Genomic DNA, 26,606 nt, shown 5'->3' with positions numbered 1-26,606 from the left:
AATTGCTAGTAGAAGATGCTAAAGCTAGCTACAAAAAAAATCCATAAGTTTCCAAAATTAGTTTTAGTAAAGTTTTAATATTGTTTTGTTTTATTTAAATTTGCGAACATCTTGGCGGCTTTTTGACATTGTTTCAGATCCACTTTTTCTAAAATGACACAGGAAAAATTTTGTTTTTTGTTACAATACCAGTTGCTAATAGTATATGCTAAATCTAGTTTTTGTTTTCTTTTTTTAAATGCAAGTTTTCAGAATTCAAATGAACACAATTTTTTATATTGTTTTATTTCATTTTAATATATTTTTTCTTAATGTTGTTCTAATGAGGATACTGTATTTGAGTCACTGTGGGTTTTGTTAGCCATTTTTGATCCCGTTACATTTATAGTCATTTTGTGTCTATAAAAAGTCTCCTATTTGGGAAGAAAGCTGACTGACCTCATTGTAACCAATGGTATAAATTGATTGATTGATTGATTGATTGATTGATTGATTGATTGTGAATCATTTTGTTTGTAATCTGACTGTAAATGTGGGCAGGTGAGTTTGACTGGATTTCTTCTACTAATGTGAACTTCTGTGTTTTTATACCATTAAACTTCACCAAGTGGAAACGGGGGCCAGCAGCTCTTAGCGTTTTATACAGGAGAGCCATCGCATTGATTAAGCCTCCTGCGTTATTCCACACACACCGCAGCAGATGGTGAAGAGAAATAACCCAGACCTTTCCTTATTTCCAGCAACATATGCAGTTCTCCTGGAAAATCAAGTCTAAGGCCAAATAAAAGATCTAATGTCACAACAATTCGCCAGTTAGCGCAGAAGCGTTGGCCGTCCTCAGCTAACCTGCAATAAAAACCGAAAGGAATCCCTATAGGTTCTTAAACCACCAATTAGAACATTAAGCTCTCTGGACCTTCTCACACGATTTGTTCCAAACATCTGTTAAAGAAACTGGATGCAAACGCAGATGAAGAACATATAGTTCTGACAAGACCTAAAAATATCAATATCTTCTTTTAACTGCAGATTCTTTTGTTTCTCATAACGACCCAACAGAGAGGCCTACCGTCAGCATCCAGATCACGTCTTTCCCGCCGGTCCGAAACTGAAACCTGCTGTCAGTAATGGCCGAATGCCGGCTTTACGTTTTTCCTGCAGGAAAATGGCTGTGATCAAGATTTTCTCCAAGAACAATGAGGACCGGCAGAGTCTATTATTTGATGTGATGTGCACAGAAGGGCTGGTTTGCTCTGTAAGTGGCAATCCAAACACTCTGCTGCACTCACTTTAGCCCTGACACATCGGCTGCTGGGCTGCTTTAAACCGGGCCTGCTAGGTGATCGACCAGTTAGGCTAAGGCATGGATGTCACGCTGACTCACAGATGACCTGGCAGAGCAAAGTGCCATCATGAATACTTAAAAACCCCGTCTGGGAGTTTAAGAAACCATCCTGAGTGGAACTCCTCTAAGAGCTTCTGGTTTGAGAACAAAGGCGACTTTTTGTCAATGACGATGTGGCTGTTGGTTGTGTGAGATTGTCACCTGACCAAAAAAGTAAATGAGCGTTTTACTGTTAATGTTAGGAAATTTTCAGGGCAAAAAGACGATTTTTGTCTTTGCAGTCCGTAGCCACACTGCTGCGGTAGAGCAAACCTGTTAACAAAATTAAACCTGGAGATTTGGGTGTTACTAACGTAGCGCGGTGAACCACAGCAAAGGAAAAATAACAGAAAAACCACTGAAGGACAACTCAAAATCACTTATATTACTCTTTTATTTTGCTCCCTGTGTCTGCTACGCTACACACAAACCCGTTGCCATAGTTACTGACTGACAGCTCTGCTAGAGGATCAAGATTCAACACCAAAAAATGGATCAACTTTTCCCACACAAAGAGCAGAACATTCAGTTTGTTACAGTTTTATGTTTTCAGGTTTGATGTTTATTTGGCGATTATTAATAATTGATTGTGCGAAGGCAGAGGTGATTGATTAGCTCATTTAAACCCCTGCTCTAATGACGATCTGTCAGAGAGTTGGTGGGTTTTTTAAAACTAAACAGAAACACTGAATTCTGCAGCACGTCTACATGTCAAGCTTGTCAAAATCAAGCTAGCATAACTGGCTGCCTTCCATCTCTATATGTTTTTAATTAAAAAGTTTTACTGACCTTTTTATCCAAAGAAGAAAGCTTTGGCCTGACTGGTTTAGATCAAAGCACCTTCACATCAAACGACCCAGTCAAAGCCTAGACCTAAATCCTAATACATATAAAATTATTTTCACAAGACTCATACATTCATTCCCATTAGGAGCTTCAAAAGGCTGAAATCTGGGCGTGTACATGAGGTTTTCTCTTCCTCCTTATTGACACGCGCCTCACGTCTTCATTGGGACGAACTTGGATGAAAGGGGCGGATGCAAGTGAAGGAAACTGGGATGCAGTTAAGGGAATTGGGATGCTCAGCGTGATGTTGAGTTCAGGGCTCTGTGGGGGTCAGGCCATCTGCTGCTGCTGGAATTTATTTATTTTTTTAACTATTATTCCGGTTTTACGACTCTGGCTTTATTTATGGCCCTTGGTGTTAGTCCAGTCACGAAAACGGACGACAGATAGAAACGCAGACGACTAGAGAGCCTCAGACGTAACCTCATTTTTATACTGTGTTAAATCAGAAAATGTCGCGTTGCCATTGCCGTTTCCGTTGGCGTTTCCTCACGAAGGCTCGGACTTTAATCACGTCCCATTACGGCGCGGTCTCACGAGCCCACGCACGTGAACAGTACGGACGAGTAAAGAAGAAATATCTGCCTTTGATGCTCAAATTGAATTGTGGAATAAGTCATCGTTGCACTTACACTGCTGCTTTCCACGAGCCACAGCAGCTGATTATCCCAGAGAGCTCAAATGGAAATATTCCTGAATGAGAACAAAGAGATTTCACGGCAGCTCCATCACTCCCACCACACACACACACACACACACACACACACACACACACGCCCACGCACACACACACACACACACACACACACACGTGCATGCACACACACTACATGGCAGTCCCATAGGACGTCCACGGAGACTCCCTTCAATAAAGAGGATTATAGATTTTGCCCTGTGCACCCGAGTGTTTCCAATAAAATAACGAGACGAGGCCTTCCTCCTGCATAACTCATTAAAACTTAAACCATCCCCCATGCTCCCCTCCCTCTTTTCGGCTGAATATCACTGCACACATTACAGCCTTCGCTTGGAAAAATAACCCCGCCGCGTCGGGAGCGTGTGTGCACACCGATGTGTGTGCGCTTGAGAAAATTAGAGAGGAAGATAAGAGAAAGTGTGTGAGGAGGAAAAATGTGTTTTCATCCTCGGAGGCCCCACAGGCTCAGTGGTTGGTTAAAGATTTCTCACAAAGAAACATGGAGACAATCCTGAAGGAGGAGGGAGGAATGCTACTTTTTTTTCCCTCTTCACCCGCCTCCAAGCCGGCGGCTGATGATGGAAATACATATTTATGCAGAAACGCAACTTTAACTCACGGGGGGGGTGGGGTCTGTGCTGCATGTTAATACGCACAACAAATGACTCTGCTTTTATTTTTGTCAGGTCATCAGACAGCGAACAGATCAAACAGACATCAAAACCATAGCTTAATCTGAGATCAAAACCAATACAATAAAAAAACTGCTTTGATTTAATTAGCAAAAACGGTTTAATTTTATGTGTGAAAATAAAGATGCTAAACTGTCACTAGAGTTTGAATATGTCATATTCAAACTTTAGCAATGTTCAGCAACACAACTGTGTTTTAGCATGACTGGAGACAAACCTGTCAGAAAGTCAAACATCCAAACTAACAGGTGGCGCTGACAAGGACACTCTTTCATGTTGAAGGCGTTACTGAGGGAAGAAGAATATATTTCACTATCACTGCGTTTCCATTACAAATGTGCCTAAATCTTTGCCTATATTACTCTAACATAAAACAAAAAACTATTTTGCAATTGAAGTGTTTCCATTAAATAAGAAGTCAAATTAAAATCACGTGAATAAGTTTGTTCACGCGATGAGTCAGTAAAAATCAAGGCAGCAACGGATATATTTATAATTTAGCCATGGCGCTAGAAATTATCCATCAGCCGTCAGAGACGACGGCGTCTTATTCAGGAGATGGAGCGGCAAGCTCTACTTGTGAGCAGCCATGCTCAAAAAGGTAAATTTTAAATAATGCTGGACCTTTAGACTTGTTAAGAAGCCCAGGTGGAGCAGTTTCGGTGAAGTGTCGCTCTGCTGGACTCGCTAATTCGAATTTGTCCAGGAGTTGTATAAATTATTAGAAGTAATACAACATTGTTATTAAATATAAAGACACCGTCTAACAGGGAGAGTTCAGATATTTTGACCTGGGTTTTCTTACCAGTCGCTATCTCAGCTGCTGAAGCTAAGATGCTAAAGCTAACAGCTAATCCTGGCCGAAGCCAAAGCTGTTTGATCCTAAACAAAATCCAAGTTCAAAAACCTTTTTAGGGGGATCATGTGAACCCTGCTGGTCTCAGCTCTTTGCTGGATGTTTTAAGAAACTTTATGTGACTAAATGAGTCTAATAACAGAGTCGTTCTGTTACTGACTAACGCTGAATATCGTGTTGGTTGTTATAAATCTGCACTTTGGAAGCTGCCTCCTGAAAAGGTTGGATTTCTTTCTATGTACACTTTTTCTTTTATGTATTATTGTCTGTTCTTTTATGTTACTGGTTTGTAATAAAGTATATCTATCTTGTAGCAAACAAATACATTTATGGCTGCTCCCTGAAGAGAAGCGCCTCTTTCAACCAATCAAAAAACAAAAACAAAACATAAGTCTTTCTTTACTAACTATTGTGCTGCTGAGTAATTGATCAAACAAATAAAAATTGAGAAAGTGAACGGGTTCACAACATAAGCAAAGATACCACTTCGCTGTTGCTTAGCAACCTGTTAACTCATATATTTAAAGCATGGAGTAAATTTGACTTAGGAAAACCTGCAGCCTTCCTCTTTTTCTTTGTCTTCCCCTCAGTCTGCAGGGCTGGAGTCACAGAAAACGACACAAGGCTGCAGCGCCACACAGTCAGCGGCTAAAACCTGAGTTTTTTTCCCCTCTGTCAACGAGAAGGTCAGTCGTGCCACTGCTGTAGCTGGAGCGTGTCGCCGTGCGACGCGGCCATGCTCCACACGCCGCAGACAGGACGGACGCCACAAAACACACAGGAGGAGCAGAGACGAGGCCCGCTTAACCTCCTGCTCCTCTCTGCCCTGCGGCTACTTCCCTCCTCAGTCAGAAAGGTTGAGAGATGAACTCTGACGTCCCAGCGGACCTCCTGTGCTCCACGTCGGGACAGTTCAGATGTAAACATGCCATCTTAACGTGCAGAGCAGAAGGTCTAACACAACCTGAGCAGGAGGGAGAGCCGTCAGCTTTGACGGTGAATTCTGCATCAAAACGCACAAACGTTTTACCGTGACGATACACCTACTGGCTCTCAGCTTGGCGAAGGAATAGATGAGCGGGAAAGATTGAGAAGTCCATCCCAACCTGACTTTCTGTCAGCAGCAGAAAGAGGAGTTGCCACGAGAGACGACCTGACGTCGACAGAATCCAACAGAGTCGGGCGGCGGTCAGGAGAAACCGTACTGCTGAAGGAAAATACCGAGAGTCCATTTCCAATGGGAGGAAAGGGAAAAATGTCTCATGTTTACATAGGCAGAATGAAAAGACACCTAAACTGAATTTGGGACTACCTAAATTAAATCTATTTGCTAAATGTCTGAAGAATTATTTCTTTTAAATTCATAAGCTTACATTCATTTGCTTCATATTTGGTGGAACTGTATTTCAAACTCTGAGTAACCCAAACGGTTAGAGTACCAGCTTGGCCGCATTTCTACGAAATTCAGTTCGATTCCCATTTCTCTAAGTGCTCCGTCTGGGATTTCTCCCATTGAGCTCAATTCCTCCAATTTAATTTCAGCCAGGCCAATCAGCAAACAGGAGAAGTTGTGAAATTTGGCGTGGATTTTCCCCACTGTTTCAGAGTTGTAGAGCACCTCAGCAATGGGAGTGGAGGAAGTGAATGAAGCCATACAGTCTGTATTGGTCACGTTTCCGAATACTGAGAGATTAAAGTCCGAACACGAAAAATGTTTAAGACCTTTTAATGCTGGCAAAGATGTCGTCCTGTTAAACAATTCCCTCTTCACAGTGGACGATTGCTGAATGCAACGTCTGGTAAGCTTCATAGCTTAGCTTCATTCACAGTCAAGCTGGTGCATTATATAAATCACGGCTAATCATTAGCCATTGGGTAGAGTCAGATCCAGTTGTCTAAAACCTCAACAGAATCCAAACCGCTTCTCAACAGTCGAGAGTCCTGACCCTCTGTAGAACAAGGAGCTGGTTTTAACCAGGCTACGTATCAACAGGACACTTTTCTGCCGAAACAAACAAACAAACAAACAAATCTATTGGAAGAAAATGAGATATGGTCTGTATGTGAAACAGGCGATGTCCTGGTGGAAAGTGTCCAAACATGTTCAGCCGCCTATGGAGCATTTTCTGATGTTACGGTAACACCATAGTTAGCAGAAAGATTCTCAGTGTTTGTGATCACATTGAGTTCAGTTGAACATCCATACTGAGTGAAACACGAGTGTAGAACCAGATACAAGAAGGTCGCTTTAAAAAAGGGCAGCAGACAAGAAAATTCCTCAGCAGCTATTCCATCTAATAAAACAGTATTCATTGTTTCTTGTCCTTAACTCTAGAAAACTCTAGTGCGTTCAAAGGGACTCTTCCTGCAGACACACAAATATTAAACCAACATAAACTAATAAATACAGAGAGGAAAAAAAACATGCCTGGTTAAAACATTGGGACAGAGTTGGACCATGTTTTGCTTGTGCAAACGAAGATCGGACATTCTTCATTAACACCTTTAATGAAGCTTCTGAAGCACCACAGATTCCTTTGTCATGAGCTCCATTGCAAGAGAAAGCAGACCTGCAAGTTCAACCTCACTGAGTCACCATCAGCTAACAGCCACAGAGTCCAATGATCAGAGGAACCGAAGTTACTGAGATTCTGTCCGTCCCTGTCCCGACTCTGAACGAATGACTTGGTGTTGGGACACATTCAAATGTTTAAAAATTATCTTCTATCCTCTTGTAAAAATGACAAAAATCATCATCAAATCTCCCCATGAGCTCTTTTCTTACTCGTTCAGATTTGATTAATGAAATATTCTAAAGATTAATCTAGAAATTAGAGTTAAAAAAAAAACAGTTTGCCCCTTTTTACATGATTTTCCTGTTTTGAATAAGACAATAAACATTTTATTGCGTAATATGCGACAATATAGAATTCTTTAGTTAACGCTTCATCGTTTGTAGCAAAGGATAAATTTAACATCAACCTGCGAAAAGCTCGGCTCTTTCTGCTCAACGTGACATCAACACAGCGTCAGGTTGATCTGGCGATTATTGGTTTAGGACTAACTCAAAATGCAAAAGGTGATAAATAGAAGATTTATTTAGGGCGGCAGAAGCTCAAAAGGTTACAAATTGCAGCTCTGAGGAGGAGCTTCGTCTCGAAGGCGGGGCTAGGTCCATCCAGTCGTTTTGCACAGCTGAAAGGTTGCCGTGGAGATTAAAGGATTTCTCAAACATGCACGAAAGAATCAAAGCGACACTTAAGGTATGTTTTTGATGAGGGAATAACATGATGACATGATGGAAAGCTCTAAAAAAAAAAAAAAGTCGATTTTTACACAACACGGCTCCTTTAAAGAAGCCATCACATCTGGAGAACACCTTGGTCTCAGCTGTCTCGGCTCGTCTCCACGCTGGCACAGACTCAGCCAACATGGGCAGAACAACCGGTGGAAAGCGGGTCGCTCATTAGGCCTGAGCAGCAGAGATACGGCAGGGAGGTGGATGATGCCGCAGGCGGCTTGTTCCCTCTTTTGTTCCCGCCGCCGGACGGTGTAATTATCCGTCTTCTTTGTCCACAGCGGTCGGCTGGGTAATGAAGCCTCATTCCTCACTGTCGGCGGATCTCAAACCGAGGCTTTCGCAGGGCGTGCCGCGTCACACGCACACACACACACACACACACACACACACACACACACACACACGAGCAGCAGAGCTTAGCTACACTGGGTTTTATTGCATCACTGTGATCTGCGGTCGGATTCTGCGATGCCAAATGCGTTTTGACGGAGTAGAAGTGCCACAGGAACCAGCGGGGGTCAACCAATTATCCGCATGGCCGCGTTTCAGAACTAACTCTCGCCGTTTCCTCCAATTACAGGAATCATGACTTTGTCTGATGTGATTTCTGATTAAAAGCAGCTAATTGAAAGCTTTCTGGCTCGGTTTGCTTGTACTCTGTCTCGGTGCGTCCCGCCCGCAGCAACAGGAGGCGCGATCAGGACTGGAGAACAAGACTGAAGGAAGAAAGCACCAACAGAGTTGATTTTTTTGTTTGTTTGTTTGTTTGTTTATTCTAAATTCATTATTTAGCTATTGGACTCTTCAAACAACAGCTTCATATTTCCTCCACCTGGTCAACGTACTGGCTGACATTTTGTGGGAGGCAAAACGAAGAAATATGTTGTTATGCAAACTAATCGCTTCTTTTTAAACTGCAAACCTTTGGGCGTGTTTTGTTGATACAGCATATCAACAAAAGGATTTTAAATTTTTTACTGCTTTCAAAAAACAATTTAGACGATAGATAAAAAAAAATCTTTCTGGATGATAAATTGTCCCAGAAATTGTTGCGATAAATGATAATATTGTCGTTTTGAGGCCATTTTCAAATACTATATTGAAAATGACATAATGATACAACATTAAAGACCAATAAACTTTAATTTTGTAAAGAACTCTGAGCACTGGAACTGGAGAACATTTTAAATACCCAAAAAAAAAAACACAACAGCGTAATAACTATAAACTGAAATAAAAATGAAAAACACACACAACCGAAATTATACATCAAATCAATTATTATAAGCTCTCTGTAAACAAAATTGCTCTTTAAAAAAATTTAATCATCAGAATGGAAATGATCAGCTTATTCAAATTTATCTTGTGATTAATTGATTAATGGAACGTGCTTACACCTATAACAATAAAGAACAAAAATAAAACAAAGCACTAGTCCTTCTAACTTGCATGTGTGTGTGAGTGTGTCTGCATGAACAGGTGGCTTTCAGCCATCAGCACACACAGAGGAAACCTGTGAAAATCTTTTTACTGCGAGGCTCAGGATATCTGGTCGCCACGGTGTCGCCGACTGGAAGAGCTTCTCACCGAGACAGAAATGCACTTTGCTGCAAATAGGAACACGAAGTGGAATAGTCCAAGCATGCAGCTAAATGTGAGACTGCAGAGCGACCAGCGCAGTCATTTTATTGGTGTAAAGTCGGCTTAATGTGAAGAGCGAGAGCAACTGCTTAGCTACAACACGCCTCCCAAATCCTAAAACACACACACACACACACCCACACAACCCAAAGAATGATTTATTTGCCCCAGAAATTAAACAGAGAAAACACAGCCACAATTTGTGCCATGAGGTCACATAATATTTTTTCTAAAACATTATAACTCATAATAATATGTCAGCTTAAGTTAGCATTGATAGGAATAATTATTTATTTTTTGTAGCTAATACTATAAATTTGGTATAGATACCATAATACTGTGAACACCACAGAATATTAATCTGCTCTCATCTCAGAAAACATGGCTCCTTCACATTTTTCATTCATCAAGAACTAAATGCCATTATTATATCCACTAATCACTGTGATTGGGTGTTTATTTATTAAAGGGACAGTGTTATTTGTTTTTCAGGCACATAAATCCATTTAGAATCAAGTATCTATATTACCATTAGTTGTTAAAAATCTATCAAAAATATATCAAACATGACTTAAAAGAAAGCTGACTTTGTAACTTAACAACTTGAAATTGGGCCTCTGTCTCTTTAAGAAGCTCCTGCTCTTTCTGAAACTCCACATACAGGAAGTCCTCACATCACTCCTCAATTAACCCCTTAATGTTTTTACCAGCATTTCACTGAGAAGCAGCTCCTATAATGAGCTCAGCAGATGCTCAGTTCCACCAGGTGTTTGCTAATTGCTGCTGGCTAGTCTGAAGGAGCTGAATGGAGGAGGGGAGAGCTGCTCTGTGAGGTGGAAGGAGCTTCGTCTCGAAGGTGGAGCCAGGTCCAACCAGCCACAGCTGAATGGTTGCCATGGAGATTAGAGGATTTCCATTCGGACATCCATTCATGAAAGAATCAAGCCAAGACTCCAATTATGTTTATGATGAGAGAATAACTTTATAACATGATGTAAGGCTGAAAAAAAGTCAATTTTACATAATCCTGTCCCTTTAAAGTGTTTCAGTCGGCTCGCTATAAACAGACCTGAATACGAAGGTTTTTATTGTTGCCACTGTAGCGGGGATGTAAAATCGAACAGACTTTTTCTCAGAGCGTTTACTGAAAGAAATGTGAGCATCTGTCACAAATGATCTCAGTTTTGCTTTATTGTCTCGTCTGTGGAGATGAAAGGGAATTATATTTGGCTTGTTCTTCCTTTTTGACTTTTAATGAGCACTGATGGTTTGCAGGATGCTGCGCTGCCATCTCTGACCTCCTTTATGTAGAGTTAGGTAAACATCATGATAATAAATCAATAAATATCTCTAACAGACACGGTCTGCAGTGTCCACGCCTGCATTAAACGCTGTAGGTCTCTCTCTCTCTCTCTTACTCTCTCGCTGGCTGTCTCTGCCTCTTTGCATGGGTAAACACTCTAATACCTCCAGCCAAGCAGCAGAACAGAGCAAAGTCTGACAAAACGTAATTAATAAAGATTTAATCCATGCCAGGTGGAACCGGGACGAGTTCTCACCTGCAACAAAAATCAGAGTACCAGACCCAAACCCCGCCAGTCCATGAAGTCAAACCACCGCCATAATGACGAAAGTGTTAGCGCCTCCAGCTCCGGGCCGCACGCACAGCAGATTTAAAAGCATTAAGCTGCAGGGAGAGGAGAGGAAGGAGAGCAGATGATGCATTTCATCTGCAGCAAACAGAAAAAGCCCAGGAAGAACAAACACTCGGCCCCCTTCGGGCGTCCCGAGCAGACTGGGACCCCGCCGCCGTCTCAAACGGCCGGCAGCGGCTGCAGCCAGAGATGAATGAGGTCCGGGCCGCGACGGCGTCCAGCAGCTGTTTGTGTTTTTGGCCCGCACTCCGGCCATGAGCAGACGAGTCCCACAGGATGAGCTGCATCTGTTTCCATCACATATCATGTTTTTATTTTATTTTTTAATCTGAGCTCCGCCTGCAGTGGCCTCCTCCATTCAGCTTCTATAAACCCAAACCTATTGGATTAAAACATACAATACAATACATACTTCTGCAGATATGAAACATAAACAGGTTCAATGTATTTACCCTATTAAAGGGGCAGTACAGTGTTTTCCAGCCAAATGCTGCCATTTCATATAAAAAAAAAATCAAGTCTGTTACCTTCAGTTGTTAAAAAATGCAGCATGAATCAAACATTACTTAAAAGAAATATGACTTTGTAATTTAATGCCTTCAAATTGGGCTTCTGTCTCTTTAAGAAGCTCCTGCTCTTTCAGAAACTCCACCTTCAGGAAGTCTTCTCAACATGGCGGCTCTATTAAACCTTTAGCATCGTTTTTAACATTGTTTCACTGAGAAGCAGCTCCTTTAATGAGCTCAGCAGATGCTCAGTTCCACCAGGTGTTTGCTAGTTGCTGCTGGCTAGTCTGAAGGAGCTGAATGGAGGAGGTTCGCTCTGTGAGGAAGAAGCTCGGCTTGGAAACTGCAGCTCAGAGGAGGAGCTCGGTAGAAAAGGCGTCGTTCCGTGTGTGCAAGCGTTTAGGCATCCCTGAAAGGTTGCCATGGAGATTAAAGGATTTCTCAAACAAGCATGAAGATAGAAAATAGATCTCTGACACATTTTGAGCTCGTTGTTAGGCGTGGTGGAGGATCTGTGCTTGTTGCGGAGCGCAGTATGTCAGCAATAATATTCTCACATGTCAATCTGACATTTTGTTAAATGTGAATAATTAATGGCGATGAATTGTTTTCATTTGAAACTTTTATTATGAGTGAGAGCTAAAAGTTCCAAAAGGAGTCATTAATATGAAGAGTGTGTGTGTGTGTGCGTGTGTGTGTGTGTGTGTGTGTGTGTGTGTGTGTTTGTCGCCACCCCGTTATCAGCTGCTGCCTCAGACAGACAGGAAGTTAAATCCCATTTCCTGCTGCACTCCTCTGCAGCTTTCAGCACAAATCAGATTTACTTGAAGTGTAGCCAGAAAAAAAACGACCACACACACACACACACACACACGCACACGCACGCACGCACCCATACACTTAGAAGAAAAAAAACACATAAAACAACACACGCGTACGCACGCATGCGCCATTGTGTGAATCAGAAAGCACTTCTGTCACTGCAGCCCCTCCACTCCCCTCTGGCTGTTTCCTCCATCTCACTGATGGTCGAGCAGCCTTTGATGTGCATCCGCTCACAGAGCTAAGCCTGGGTGTGTGTGTGTGTGTGTGTGTGTGTGTGTGTGTGTGTGTGAGGCTGAAATCACGCAGGCTGTTAACACATCAACCAGCAAAACCAGACAAAACTCCAGATGAGACAGAGTTGCCAATAAATGTGCACGTTTCCCCCGTCAAAACAAACACCAGCTGACTTGATTAATCATCTGCTGTAATCAACTGGTTGCTGCAGCAACTAAACCAGAGTTGCATAGAAAATAAATAAAAAAAAATTTAAATTACAAGCTGGGTCATCCAGGTTTGATCCCTGGCAACAGCTCAGCATCGCTGCTCTACTGTCTGAGAAGACTTTAGACGTCAACAAACATTTACACGACAAACATTTACAAAACTGAATTTATTACAGGAGAAACACGTGATGTAGCTGATAATTAAAAAATTTGTTCCTCAACATATTTAAGTGCTTTTTATCCTTTACAATGATGTTAAAAATAAAAAAAAAGACAGACAGGTGCATTTTCTGGTTAGTCGTATCAAAACAGAGAAAACATGCTAATGTTAGCCTAGCGATTTATCAGAATCATCTGCATGCTCTATTTGCAGGCGTAAGACGTAAATTTACGTCAGAACATCCTGCCTTCTAATACTTACTGTTACCCTGTTACATTTTTGACTCATCTGTCCAAAGGACGTTATTCTAGAAGTCCTTTTTCTACGCTTTCTCTAGCAAAATTTAGTCTTGTCTTCAATTTTCTTTCTCAGAAAGCAAAAGTCTCCTATTAAAGTTGACCTTGTACGGCCTCCATCCGACTGTAGATATGGACTCTCACATCCACAACGGCTGTGGGACCCAGTGTGTCCAAAACATTCAGTGGCATCCGGCGATTTCTTGTAAACGACAACAGCAGGGCACACTGACAAAGATGATGCTGTATTTTAATTCCACAGTAGAGTAAGCCAGATTCTTATAGGAAAAAATATCGGTATCGGTTCTCGGCCAAATGAGTTTTAGTATATCGGCATATCGGATAGCGACCAAAAGTTCAACGTTGTGCATCATTACTGTGTAGCATCAGAGGCATGGAAAGACGATACTGTAACACATTTTAATAAAGGTGACTTTGTGTTCTCACACCATAAAAACATCCAATCATCTGTACTCACAGGGCTGCAGAACGGTTGGTGCCTCGTTCCAGTGGCCATTGGGTGAAACGTGGGACACACCGTGGACAGACCACCAGTCCATCACAACACCATAGAAACACTAGATATGCAATACAGCGCTCTGATGCTCAGCCAGGTTTAAGACAGTGAAACTTCAGAAGAAGTTCAACGTTTGTCTTGTCTTCTTTGAACAACAGTGGATTTAAAAATCTGTTATTTGAGTAAGAGCTAACAGGAACATTAGCACAGACGATCTTTGAGTTGTGGAGAGAAAGAAAAAAAGACGTACAAATGGGTTGTGAAAGCCCATACCCACACCGATACGTGAAGAGCCACAGTGCCAGACTAAAAGCTAAGACAGCTCTGTGGTTTGAGTGACAGTAATGACTTTGTCTCCATTAACATGAGGAGGAGGAAGGAGGTGGAGGATGGGGGCTCACTGGAAACACACCCACCTCTCCTACAGCCACACACTGCTGATACCCACACACTCCACGGAGAAGCTGCTCTCCTTACTTTAACAGTTTCATCATCTCTCTTGAGGAGAGACACACAATGTGACGCTGCAGATCCATTTTTTTTAGAGACCATTAAAGGGATGCTTTGTTTTGCTGAGGTAGGACTATGACCTACCTCAAAAGTCTTGTTTGGAGAAGCTAGCAAGCAGAACAATGTCACTTTGGAGGAAAATCTCACAGGGGAGTCGGGTTAGCCGCTGCTCTGAAAAGGACCGTTTGGATGCCTCGGTTGGTAGAGCACACAGAGGCTTTGACGGCGTTTTTCTGGGTTTGATTCCAAGTCTCAGACAATTTCTCTCTGCTTACTGTTCAACAGAGGGCCACTAGTGCCAAATATATCTTTAGAAAAAGACCATTTGAAAGAAAATGTGACTTCCTCGCAGCTGAGGAAAACCTATGCCAGATGTATGTAAATCAAAATGTAGGCCCTGGGTGAAGAAAAAGGCCTCACTAATTAAAAATCTATCTGTACTTTTTAAATGTCAATGAATCAACAGAGAGCATTTTCTGTAAACTACAACAATAAAAGTATCAATCTATAAACAGACGATGTAATTATTCAGCTTCATTGTCATTATGTTTTCTATTAATGCTTTAATAATGCAGATTGAGAAGTGTAATCACCTGAATACTGTCTGTGTGAGCAGAGATGTCGGCACAAAGACAGACAGAGAAAGGAATGGCACCGTAAAGACCAAACAAAAGAAGACATAAAATCAGAAACCTCCCAGCCATTAGTCTCCCTGTGTTAGACATATTCAATAACTAATCTCTCCTTGAGTGAAATCAGATATTTCTTTTCAAACTTGCATGTCAAAAACTTTTTATTCTGAAGGACAGGAATGTTTCCCTAGTAAAACTCCAGCTTTAAGAGCATCTGGTTTAGAAGATCTCAGCGGTGCAGCTTGGAAATATCTATCTGCAATCAAAGAAGCAAACGCACTGGCGACTCTTCTGTATGCAGGGGTGTGTGTGTGTGTGTGTGTTCAGCCTAGACACTGTCCTGCTGCTCACACTGGGCTGGTTGTGATTCTCTGAGTCGGATTTCAGTGACAGCCAATAAGAACCAGCTGTGAGGAGAGATGGAGGGGAAAAAATTGGTTCAGAGCCAGAAGTCAGTCTGAATGCTGCGTCTTTAGATCAATACCCAGCTGGTGTCTCCTCTCTCTCTCTCTCTCTCTCTCTCTCTCTCTCTCTCTGTGTCTCTAACAAAAATCCTTGTTGACCTTAATCAGCACAAGGCTGACCTTTGAGAAATGTGGCACCCAAAATGTATTACCATCACCTTGCTAAGGCAATTCCACCTACCACAAAATATATACATATACTATATTCTCTACAGAGTATGAGAAAAATGTAAATAATCATTTTTAAAAAATGAATATCTAGTTTTTTTCCTCCTTTTGATGATATCCTAATTTTGAATATTAGCCTGGAGCTAACAGGAAGCTGGGGCTGCTGTTGTTTCCTTAAACAGTGCAACAACGCTTCAAATGAAGTAATACACTTTATGGATGCTAAAAACATAAAAGACAGCATTAAACGTTTTATTTTATGATATTTAAAATTAATTTAAAATCTGCACATATTTTATATGATCAAAACTGATCTGTTTTTGTCCGCCAAAGGAGCGTAAAAATGGTTCAAGAAATAAATGCAAAGATCTTTGGATTCCTTGCTGATTTCTGAAAAACATTGCATACTGAGTAAATATGACAGTTGGCAGGTAAATGGGTTGTAGAAAAAAAAGTACACTAAAATAGAGAAATTAGCATGTTTAAAAGGGCTGTCAAAATAACTCATATTTCTTTATAACTGATACAAGAGAAAAATATCCAGATCTTTCTTTGCATTATGCTGACACAAAAATTGGGGCACTTAACACTCAGCTGATACATCCAGGAAAATACATGAGCAATTTGTTTAGCCAAGAAGGCTAACTAAAACATTATTCAAACATAGTCTTCCTATGAAGCAAGCAGACAGGAAATAAAACAAAGTCCTGAAGGAAGCAGCATGCTAGCGGTGCTCACGCTATAATCTAACGCTACAAGCTACACACTACAAGCTAACACTACAAGCTCACCCTATGCTAAAAGCTAACGCTACAAGCTCACGCTACAAGCTAACGCTACAAGCTAACGCTACAAGCTCACCCTATGCTAAAAGCTAACGCTACAAGCTCATGCTACAAGCTAACGCTACAAGCTACACGCTACAAGCTAACGCTACAAGCTCACCCTATGCTAAAAGCTAACGCTACAAGCTCACCCTATGCTAAAAGCTAACGCTACAAGCTAACGCTACAAGCTACACATTACAAGCTACACGCTACAAGCTCACGCTACAAGCCAACGCTACAAGCTAACGCTACAAGACCAATATCTGAGAGCGCCTAAAAGGTCAGTGATGCTCAAAAATCTACAACAGTGCAGTAGTAGACCTTCTGTATGACATATGCTAACGTATAAATATTAACGTTAATCAGTTGACTGCCAGGTCAGCTACTGAATAGTGACACAAAAAATAAAAACAGCATAAAAACAGGCTGCCCCTCTCTATTAATCTTGTGGTATCAAGAGTTTATTGAATTTTTTTTTTTCTAGAATCCAGATTTCAATTTTTGTCTTGTGACGACGTGAGAGCCTTCTGAACTCTGACCTGTTAAAGAGCTAGCATGCTGCTACAGATGGTATATACTCACCAAATGCAGTTACTGTGTGCAGATTGGTGACATAAATCTCACTTTTTTAAGTACATAGCGTTTATTTCAAATGGGAATATTTTTCAAGAACAATATTTGTGCTTATATGCTGTACCATGCTTTCACAGACATACAGTTACTGAGAAAAAAAAGTTTTCTCATCAGGATTTTTAATCATTATCACAATAAACACCACAAAATATCGCAATAAAATTCCAAGTCCATATCGCCCACCCCTAACCGCTCACCATAGCAACAAGCCATAAAAAGAAAAAGACCCCATTTATAACTGCATAGCTGCACACACGTTTGTGCACCTCATCTTGTTCTATAACCCATCTCTACTTGACAGATTGTTCTTAGGTTTGCACACCACGGGGTCGCCAGGTACAGATTCATCAGAGTCCAGAGCGAACAGACTGAACGTATCTCTGCTTAATAAAAACACATCCTTAAATCTCTACTCCCACGGCGGGGATGGAAAAGCATCTACTGGTGTTTAACAAGACCCCATAAAACCAGGAGAAAGATGTCTTGATAGGTAAACACATCAGAATTGTGAAGGAACTATCTAGTGAGAACTTAAGGTAAAATAGCCAGATGAATGCAGGCCTTTATTTGCTTTTTTTTTTTTTTGGGGTTTCCACAGTGTGAGGCGGCTGCCAGGACTGTTCTGTGAACCAGGGACGCACAAACAGGAAGAGAGAGACACAAATGATCCCCAACACACACACGCACACACCTACACACACACGCCTACACACACAGAAAGTGCTGTTGGAGGCATCTCTTGTGGGCAATCCTTCCAGCGGTGGAACACGGCCTAATGCTCCCACCGCATCTGAAAATGCCACCGCAATTAGCGACAGACGTCCCCATTGAGCTGTGCGGCGTGGGGTCAATTAACGTTTGTGAGGTGGCATGACGGAATCCGCTGCAGACATGAAGAGGACGGATAATCGCATTACGGGAGCCAACAGGCCCACTACTCGCCGTGCGGCGTAATGACACGCAGAGCACATAATCGCGGAGGGGAGAAGGGTGAGGCGATTTTCACTCCGGTCTGAGGCCTGAGAGGGAATTCTAGTGTCTGTGTTGCTCAGTAGCGGAGGCCGCTTTGCTTTGTGTCGAGAACACGGCCGGGTTCTCGAAAACAACCCAAAGGCCTCTCCGTCCTCACACTCCTCAGCCAACACAACACTCAAGCTAAACGAAGCTAACCTCCGCCGCCATCAGAGCGGTGTCAAATTCTGCTGCACCAACTCCAGAGGCGATATTGGGCCGTCATGTCAGCTCACGATGCAACACCGGCCGTTTGCCCGCGGACAACAGAGACGCTGTTTGTTGACGACGATGATGAGTGGTGTCTGTGTACCCGTCGGCTCCAGGGAATTATTGCTTCAACGTCGCTCATTCACAGAAACGGACAACAGTCAAGAGTCTCTGCCCGGATATGGACGCTGCTGTTTGGCAGCAGAAAGAGAGAGTTCCTTCACGGGCTCTTGGTCCCCAGAATACTGAAGACAAGAAAGACGTGGTGAAAGTCCCGTAACCCTAATATACGTCCCCAGAGTCATTTCAGAGAGCAGCGCTGTAACAGTGAGTGGCAGAACCTTTTAAAGCTAAATTAGCTTCAGTTCAATTCTTCTTGAAGCTCATTGCACCTTCCCACCGCTTGTTTCTACAACGGTCCAACTGCTTTCTCTTCAAACTCTTTTCATTTCAAGTTTGGTTTTTTGGCAGTAAACAGAAAATAAATTTCTTTCCAACTGTTTCAAGAAGTACATTAAGAGAACTTTCACACGTCATTCTCTTCTGCTGTAGCGTTTCTGGCCAACGTTTACCATGGAGTATGAGGGTTGTTGTATGGCAAAGCAAAAACGATTATATAGCCACGCAGAGTGGATTTATGCCAATAAACTCAACATGTCTAATATTTAGGTTCATTTCATATATTTATGTTGCAAACATGAGATTCTCACTTTCTAATAACCTGAAAACTGTCAAAAAATACAATAAAATCAAGACTTAAACTCCACTTTAGTACCAAGTGGTGAGATAAATTTATAGAGTCAGCTAAAATCTCTGTGAACAATGTTTCAACACATGGACTCAGTGTTGCAAGACTAAAGCTATCACGGAATAAATCAAGATTTTAAGTCAATACGCTCATTGCATCAAATATTCTCCCCGTCTTTCCAAACTAAAGCAACACTTGGAGTCCAACTGGCTTGATGTTAGCCGGTTAATTAGCTGGACTTTGTTCACTAGCCTGAACTCTGTTGCTCAACACAGCTGAAATGAACAACTTTACTAACAGTAATTGGTTGACCTCATTTAGTTTCCATGACACGACTTTCCAAATTTCTGATGGTCTACCTTGGACTCAAGAATCCTGCGTGAACGTCGAAACGGGTGCGGCTGGGGTGAGCGCAGAACAAGACCGTGACCGTTCTAAAAGACGGCAAGTTGCCACAAACACAAAGATACACAAGCCGAATCTGGCAGAATCTTCACAGGGCAGGACTCTGGAGGTAAAGGTGGACTTGGACGGATCGCCAGTCTGTCACAGGGTCAACACAGAGGACACACACAGTCACACTAACCGGATCTCGGTTGGACACCCCTGATCAAAAACACAAACACGCATTCATGAGTGGAACATCCAAACTCTAGTTCTGGTTGGACCTTGATGGTGTGAATAATTCAGCGTTAACATCCATCTTTAACATATCTATACCAAAATGGTACGTTAAAAATAAAGGGTGATTGATCTATCTGCCCTGATTTCCTTGACCTTAAGTGATCGGTGATCGGCTGATACTTAAATGTAAAGCCGATGTTTTCCATAGATCTAAAAATCCACCTTTCCTCATCTGCTCTCCCATAAGAGGCTTGATTGACGGACCGGCCCACCAGGTCATGTCTGCATGCTTGCAGTTAACAATAGTCACCCCACTGCAGCCAACTCAGTGACTTTCTTGCTATATTTAGGGAAATTTCAGACAAAAAAAAGAAATCAGCATTGAACGAAATCAGAATCAGCAGGTCAGGCTTTTAAAAGATCAGCAATCGACCAGGAGACTGCAATTGGTGCACCGCTATTAAAGAAAGAAAATAAGGGTATGTTATCAAAACCATTACATAACACAGCTTACAGTTGGGTCATTGCCCTGGATGTTGCACACTTCAGTTACCAACCGTCTCTTAAACCAGCCTGAAGAAACTGCAGACCTTACTGTCCCTTACTGTGTTAAAGGCCATCTCTTCTGCCAGTGTCTTTTGACCTTTAGCGGATTTCATAACAGAAAGAGATCTGGGCTGATGTTAGACTTTATGGACCGGTGGTGGTGAGGCAAGTTTTTACGTAAAACACACGTTCATTTTCAGAAAACAATCCATCCGCTTCGGCTCTGCCGTAAAGAAAATGGCTCCTCACGTCAAACCGTGTCACAAGCCGAGCTCTGAGGCCCGTCCCCGTTCCGGTTCCTGTCAGATTTAAGCCGCAGTTTGTTATTAACACTCCCTAAAGCCGCCGCTGCCACGCTCCTCTCCTCTCTGTGGTGCTGAGGACGTCGCCCTGGCGACGCGTTACCAAGAAGCCTGGTGTTTATGAGCCGAGATGCTGTGCTGCTTAGACCTTAAACGTTCTGCACTGAAGTTTAAAGCCGTACTTATTCTTTACACGGCCAATTTGACTCTTTATGCGTCGCCTCTATGAGAACGCTGCACTTTTATTGCACCATGTACTTTACTAACTACCATATTTGAGCATTTTACTCAAAAACGTGACGATAGACTGCTAAAGAGACTAATTTTTCTTTACTGCTCAATGCAAAACTTTCCCTATTTTTTAAAATTCTTCTACATCTACAGGCATGAAGGTGAATAATGCGAGCAGAAGCCTGACAAAGGCAGCTCTCTGTGCTGCTGAGGGGTCGTCAAGGTGACTCCACAGCAAGGGCATCCACAGCTGATCTCTCTCTCACACACACACACACACACACACACACCAAACACCTCCATCCCTGCTTGCTCTTCAGCTCCTACAGCAGCAAGAATTTGACAAAAGAAGCTTTGAGACTTGCAGCCCTGCAGGTGCAACATGGAGCAGCTGATAATCCAAACCATCCACATCCTATAATTGTAATCAAAATTATTTTATATATTTAGATATATATAGACACATTTCAGAAGTGGTTGTTCTCTACTGTTTGGTCACTTTTATTTTCACCGGTGTTCATAATGTATTTTGTGCCGTTTCATGTCTTAAAAATGATAAGTTTGCACTTTGGAGCAGAAATCAGTTTGCAATTCCTCAACTGTGAGCGTGTCATTGTTTGGCTCCCCTGCTGTGTGCAGGATAAAGACGGCGGCGTGCGGTCGCTGCTTCTGCATTTGCGTGACATTAAACAAGAAATAAGGTTTTTAATTTGTAACTGGAAGCAAAAAAATAATAAAAATCTTCGATTCATCCTCACTTTAGGTTTTCTTGGTGCAGAACCAGGCTCTGCTGATGACTCTCCAGTAAGAGCAGCGTGTCACCGAGCAGGATAATAATAATAATAATAATAATAATAATAATAATAATAATAATAATAATAATAATAATAATAATAATAATAATAATAATAATAATAATAATAATAATAATAATAATAATAATAATACACACACATAAACCGGTGAAATCACAGCATATATAGAGAGAGGGAGAGAGAAAAAGCCAGCTTCTTACCGGGTCTGTTTCCGACAGGAGCTCCGGAACAAGCGGCACGTCAACGCGGTTAAATCCGTGAACGGTGCTGGTGGAGCCGGACGCCGATCCTCCGTGTGCTTCCGTCCTTCCCAGGCGTTCTTCTCAGAGAGGGAGACGCCGAGCCGCCGCCGCTGCTGCCGCTGATGGAGATGCTGCCGCCGCCTCCGGTGCAGGACCGGGAACCCGAAGGCGCGTCACCGACAGGCGTGCACGACAGTCCGGGGGGTCTGGTTGTCAGTGAGCCGGTACCGACCCGTAGAAGCCGGGACCGACTGTCAGCTGGGTTACATGACGACATAACGCAACTAATGACTAATTAGGTTAGAGACAAAGTACATACACCTTAAATTATTTAACATTTTAAAACTACATCGTGTTATTGGGACGATATGTAGAAAACCAAGGCAAATAACTTCGTAACGGTGACGTAGAAGGAAATTCGCGGTTTTTCCCCATGATTTGTGTGCAAATTTATTACCATTAATGAAAATCTATAGAGCTGAAATAATGAATCTGATTTTTCGTGATTGACCAATTATTGGTTATAATTTAGCAATGATTAATCATTAATTGGAGTGTACCAACTGTAAAATATGCAACAATTAAGACAAAACTGTACACCAAACGTATATATTTTGCATTATAGAACAAAAACCTCTTTGTCTGTAAAAATGTTTGACCCAGAACTCCTCAAGTGTCATTTTAGCTTCACCATTTTCAAATTCTGTAAAATACTCCTATAAGGCACCTTCTGGTGTCAATTGGGTAATTGAATCGTCTCTGTATTGATGCTAATTGATACAGATTTCTAAAAAAAAAAAAAAACAAAAAAAAAACTTATTTATGTATAGATTTAGCTGAGAACGCATCGTTTGCTAGGCTATTGCATTTTAGGGAGTAAAATATTTATTTGCTTACTTCCAAAAATATATATTGAATTGTTTATTTGCAAATAAAATAAGATTAAGTGGTTAAAAGAAAAAAATCTGCAGATTTTTTAATCCAATTACTCGATTAATCATCAGAATAAATCAATAACTAAAATAATCGTTAGCTGGAGCTCTGATAAAATCAATCAGCTATCTTAAGTGGTCACCAAATTGTTAAATTGTGCAAACCAGGTCTTTTTAAAGTGTTGTACAGTTACAAGTCATATAGTGGACATACGTGCTCTGGTCAAAGGAAACCAAAACTGAACCTTCTGGTCCAACATGGATGTCAGAAACAGTGCAAGCTCACTCCAATGGGATTACAGGATTCGGTTTAGGCTTCGGCCGCTCAGGAATGTTTTTTGTGGTCAAAACTTCATCAGTTTAACAGACAATGATTAAATAGCTAATTGTCTTAATATAATAGTAAGACCCAAAGCACACCAGCAAGTCCATATCTGATTGATAAAAAAAAATAAAAAATAAAAAGTCTAAACTTTACTTTGCTTGAGCTGTCATGACATGACCTTCAACAGGTTGTTCATGCAACTGAAGTTTCTTTCATGATAATTATAAATCAAAACATACCTCAGATTAACCCTGGTTTGCTCCTGTTGCTAAGAGCAACTAGGAAACTAAAGCTCTGAACACATATAGCTCTACAGGAAACAGAAATTAGGAAGCCTTGTTTCGGTTCTGCAGGAGGTTTAGACAGAATAAGCCAGATGAACACATTCTCCTTCTGTTGTTAGTAGCAGGTGCTGATGGAGTTGATCGACTCTACAGCAGAGAGCGATGAAGATAGCGCTTAATTCCTGATCATCATAGAGTTGTGACCTTCACAGGAAAGATGGGAGGAAGTTTCCGTCCCAGAGGGAGCTGCGGTTCAGGGCAGCACACCAGAAGGACTTCCTGTTGCGGCACCACAAACTTCCTCTGGGACTAAAACCTGACTAGTGGTGCATGGAGCATAGCATCCAGCTAACGGTTAGCTTTGACCCAGATTGTGTATCGTGTTAGAGCAAAGAGTTGCTAGCATGAAAAGCGTGAAAGTTTAAAAGCACACGACCAACCTGGGCATTTTCAAATCTGAAACGGGAATTTGGTGACCTCTGCTGGTTGTTTGGAGAAAGTACAGCTTCCTGTTGACTTTCTGAACCTGGCTTCCTGCGGAAGGCTGCTTGAACATAACACGGAAACACTAAAAGAACAAACTGATCATCTCTAGAAGTCATGTGTCTACGTCCTTCCTAGAATGATCGTGGTATACATGCACATTTGCTCTACAAGCTTCTAGTTTCAGCATTACCCAAGTTTTCTAGAGACATTTGTAGGCAAGAACAGATTAGAGATCAATAAAAGACAAAGTATTTGAGCATATTTAAGATAATCTGTACTCCATTCTTCTATGTGAAAATAATGGATAACAGAAAAGCTAACGTCTCAATTATATGCAGACCAGAGAAACTTGGATAAGTCCCAATGCCACACCCTTGAATCCTATGGCTGATGAGTGTGTGAATGTCCTGTGGTGACCCCTGGCATTACACCTCTTTCAGGTGAGGTGGGAGTGGCCAGACATCAGGTGCTGACTGGAAAAAACCAGGGTCCAATGTTCCCAGTCCAATCAGAACATCACGTAACATCTTGGACTGGTCACACTTCCCCCACATAGCTGACAGGCTTTGGGTTCTGGCTTTGCTTCGGTTCTGGTTTCACTTTGACCAAAGTTGGATGTAGTTACACTTTGGGGGCTTATGTTTTATGTCATACACCACCTGAACATAGACTCCTTCATGAGCATCCACAATACGCACGACTTAGTGATGGTCACGTTATATGTTGGAGAGTAAATTTGCACTAATTTATTTAAACAGACCAAACCCTGAAGATGGTGTGTCTCCTCTTTTTGTGATGATCTCACAAACCAGGTTTCACACGAATTTACAACATATTATAAGGACAATTTAAAAAAAAATGTTTCTCAACACAAAACTATCCTTAGAGTTTACCAAAGAATATGCAGATGAAGCAGATATGATGTATTTTGGCCATTGTCAGAAGTGACCAAGTCCAGTCCTCAAGATCTACCATCCTGAGAGTTTTACATGCTGCTTTTCTCCAAATGGCTCATCTGGCACTTGTAGCTCATTTGATTCATTGATTGGTGTGTAGAAGCAGGGATGCATCTGAATGTGGCAGGAAAGTAGATCTCAAAGACTAGACTTGGGAACCCTTCGATCAAGGCAAATGTCACACGATAATGAGGAAACAGTTTCCACAGAGAGGCATGACAGTAGCAGCGTCGTCACATGGGTCATTGTACCAATAGTGCAATTATGTGGATTGTGCTGAATGCTAGAAAATTTAATAGGAAAACCTCTGGTCAGATTTAAAACTGAGAAGTTGAAATTCCTTCTTGGTTTCTACTCAGGAATGCGCATTGTTCGTGTGCACAATGTTAAAACATGAGTCAATAGTGAAACATTTCCAAAAGGTCATGTCCTAGTTAAAGATCATAATTTAGCAAGAACTCTAATATGTGGCATTAGCATGTAGCTGTCAAGGCAGATTTGTTTTAATGATGACGAAAACAAATTTCAGTGGTTAGATGAAAAAGGCAAGATGACAACATGAGGTTTCCAGCTGTAATTATGTTTTTTTGTTTGTTTTTTTAATATTTGAATTACTAAGCCCTCTGGTTAGGGACGCTGCTGATACAAGTCCAACAAAAAGGTTATTTGGGGTTTTGGAAAATGCCAGCAATTCTTTGCCTTCCTGTTGGACACAGATCTCAGTGGACGATGGACCCAAGCTAATTTGCGGTTCAGGATTCATGGATTCAGATGAGGCTCCCGCCTCACAGAGCAGCCCCGCCCCCCTATCAGCTCCTTCAGACTAGCCAGCAGCAGTTAGCAAACACCTGGTGGAAATATTGAGCTCGTTATAGGAGCCACTTCTGAGTGGAACGCTGGTAAAAATGTTGTAAAGGGTTAATAGAGGAGCCATGTTGTGATGACTTCTTGAAGGAGGGGTTTCAGACGGAGCAGGAGCTTCTTAAAGAGACAGAGGCCCAATTTCAAGGTGCAAAATTACCAAGTCAGCTCTAGTAAATATATAGAGAACTTTTATATAACAACTGAAGGTAACATACTTGATTGTGCTATAAAATGCCACTTTCTTCCTGGAAAACGCTTAATACTGCCCCTTTAAAGAGGAAGAGACAACTTTAGAGAACCAGCTGATTTCAGCTGAACTAGGGAACATTTGCCCTAAAAGTTCCATGTTTTAGGGCAAAACATGGAACTTGAGAACTTTTTTTGGGCCTTCCAAACTGATGGGAAGTGTCAGCTTTCTGCTCCACTGCAAGTTGTTTGAGCAAAGTCACAATCCATGTGCAAACTAAAGAAACTTCCTGCTTGTCACCACAGTTACAGCGCTGGGCTTTCCAGAAAAATAAACCAGCCAAAAGTCTCCCTCACGTTTCTTTCGAATGCAGCCTCAGCAATTTTTTTTATTTTTTTTGCAACTTTTACTCTCTCTGCAACTTTAATTGCACTGTTGATGTTGCAGAGACCAAACAGCCCCGGGAAGTTCCCACATCCTCCTGGCGGGCAGGTAAGACGGTGGAGTTCCCACGTGAGCTCTGCATACCTCACAGCAGGTTTCCTCATTCTGAGCAACTCGGCAGCTCAGGCCGCTGGAGGAGTCGTGAGCTGAGAGAAGCAGACGGCGCTGAGGAGTTTACATGCTTGTTGTTTCCACCCCCCCCTTCTTGCATGATGCATTTGATGATCACTATGTTCATTATTTTTAGGAAGTTGTGTTCTTCCCTAAAGCAAACGCAGCACGGTGAGTTTTATTAACGTGGAGCTTTACCACAAACAGAACACTGGTGACAGACAGAAATTTGATA

At 41.8% G+C, this 26,606-nt stretch overlaps 1 protein-coding gene across 4 annotated transcripts in view; it reads right to left on the bottom strand.

The window, feature by feature from the left end:
* The window catches only part of enox1 (ecto-NOX disulfide-thiol exchanger 1), a 101,618-nt gene that overhangs the window by 69,050 nt on the left and 5,962 nt on the right, over window positions 1-26,606 (bottom strand). The window contains exons 1-2 of one of the 4 annotated variants that reach the window (XM_044131769.1): window positions 23,764-23,839; window positions 21,741-22,040 (exon numbers count right to left, since the gene is read on the bottom strand). The gene's annotated coding sequence lies outside the window, so the exon portion shown is untranslated. Of the gene's footprint in view, window positions 1-21,740; window positions 22,041-23,278; window positions 23,583-23,763; window positions 23,840-26,606 lie in introns of those variants that run through there. The other 3 variants (XM_044131770.1, XM_044131771.1, XM_044131772.1) reach the window with 3 other exon arrangements.

This window comes from Gambusia affinis, linkage group LG11 (assembly GCF_019740435.1).
Source record: "Gambusia affinis linkage group LG11, SWU_Gaff_1.0, whole genome shotgun sequence".
Classification (NCBI taxonomy): Eukaryota; Metazoa; Chordata; class Actinopteri; order Cyprinodontiformes; family Poeciliidae; genus Gambusia; species Gambusia affinis.
The sequence above is the reverse complement of the archived record's forward strand: the minus strand, read 5'-3'. Positions and strand labels throughout refer to the sequence as shown.